This window comes from Simochromis diagramma, unplaced genomic scaffold (assembly GCF_900408965.1).
Source record: "Simochromis diagramma unplaced genomic scaffold, fSimDia1.1 OVJJ01000361.1, whole genome shotgun sequence".
In the NCBI taxonomy this organism is placed as follows: domain Eukaryota; kingdom Metazoa; phylum Chordata; class Actinopteri; order Cichliformes; family Cichlidae; genus Simochromis; species Simochromis diagramma.
The window spans coordinates 14,478,890-14,480,867 of record NW_024386860.1 but is presented as its reverse complement, the minus strand read 5'-3'; positions in this window follow the sequence as shown (position 1 = coordinate 14,480,867).

Sequence of the window (1,978 nt, the reverse complement as noted above, 5' to 3'; positions counted from 1 at the left end):
ATATCCGCACGAGTGGAAAAAGAGTTGTTTCAGATGCTGAAAGATCCAAATTAATCGTAATCGTGCTGCAACCCAAAACTGATGCATTGTCATATAATCTTCTAATGATTTCCCCTCAAGAGGTATCATCTAACATCAGGAAATATTGAGAAATTAAACATGAGCATAAAATGTAAGCCACAGCATGTGCGTGTTTTTTTTCTTCTTCAAATCCAAAACAATTGATTATTTCCAATAATTGAGTTGATGAAGTGCAGCTCGGGAACAGCAGTGAATACTGTAAAGAAGACAAACAACACAAAAATATTTATCTCTGGTTTGAACATCATTCCATGACCAAGGCACAAAACAGGAGGACACTGTTCACCAGGTTCTGGAAAAACCCTGGGCACCCTCAAGTGGATAAATGCAGAGGAGCAAAACCCATCAATGTTTCTAAGTGATTCTGAAATAAGAAAGGTTGTAGACAATAAGGCGGTTCAAATAAAATCTAACAATACAGTTTTCTCATTGAGCTTAATGAAGGCCAAGAGAAAAGCTATCAAAGTATAACAAGTTATACTATCCACTGAGAATTTCAGCTAATAGTAATTTTTATACTAATTTTACCTACCTTTAAATTTAAAACATCACAAGTCTGAATTATTTCAACTAACTAACTAGATATTAACTTATTTTAACTAACAAATGTTAGGAAAATCCAACAATATATATATTTCCTTGGGTAAGCGTTAAAGGTAAACCTTCATCAGTCTAACTGCTGTTATTCAGGGATGGAATCCTTCCCCAGGATGTTTTGTGGGTCAGAAACTTTTGCTTTTTTTTCTGCAACAATTTACGATGGAAAATTAACAAAGACAGCAAATGAAATTCAACTTGTTTTTGCTTCTTTCATATTTTTATTTGAAGGGAAATGCATGTTAACAATCAGTAATCTCAGTCAGCTCAAGCTTGTAAAACTGCCTTCACCACATTTTTTTCTTGTCTTTCTAAATGGGAAGAAAAGGACCAAAGGACTAATCACGAGAGGTTTATTACTGGCCAGTCAGTGGTATTTCATTAGTCACAACTCCAAACTGCTAAAACAGATGGCCTCTGTGCTCAATTTTTCAGGGAACTGATCCTCGCCAAATAGTGGGATTTTGTATAAACCAGATATCACATTAACATCTTTTTTCCAAGCTGCTTGTTTCCATTCTCATGCTTTTACTGCAGCTGTGTGCCTCAGATATTGTTTTGCCGGCAGGAGCTGAGAAGATGTTTGCTCTGTTAAAAGACCTGAAACTGATCTGTTCAGGGGAAAATATGAAAAAGAGGAAGTGATAGCTCAATTCTAGTTGTTAAAAAAAATGGATGGCTCTCAAAACAAAATATACAAAGAAGACATAATATAAGAAAAAGGGAAGGAAAATGTAGGGGGATTTGTGTTGTTGTTGTTTTTTTTTTTTTAACATTTAAGAGCATCAAGAAACGAAGTGATGCTGCAATTCTTTCTTCTATAAAACTGTTGAAGGACATCTAGAAATGTGTTCTTTATCCACCCTAATTTAGAAAGGTTAAGATTACAATCTTACAAATTAGTCCCACCAAATGTTTGATATATCAGCTTGAAGAGTTAGACAAATTATTAATCAAACAAAACTGTTTGTTTCAGTTCCTACTTTCCTTTCTAAAAGCAGTTTAAGCTGTTAAACTAAGTTATTATACATCTGCAGGACTGCTGTGGTCTCACATTTTTAACATTCAAGTATCAGCAGGAAGGTTATTTCCAGATTAAATAAACTGTAAAGTCTCACTAAGAGCAGGAAGACAAAGGTCTGTGATTAATTATAAGTAAACTTGCAGAGCCAACCAGAAGCAGTGGATACCTGACAGCTAAGCAGGTTGTGGACCGCACCTCCTCCTCTCTTCCCCCTGAGCAACATGAAGCTGCCTGACTGTCTTGTTGAGACGCTCGTCTGTTTGGAGGACTTAAGCC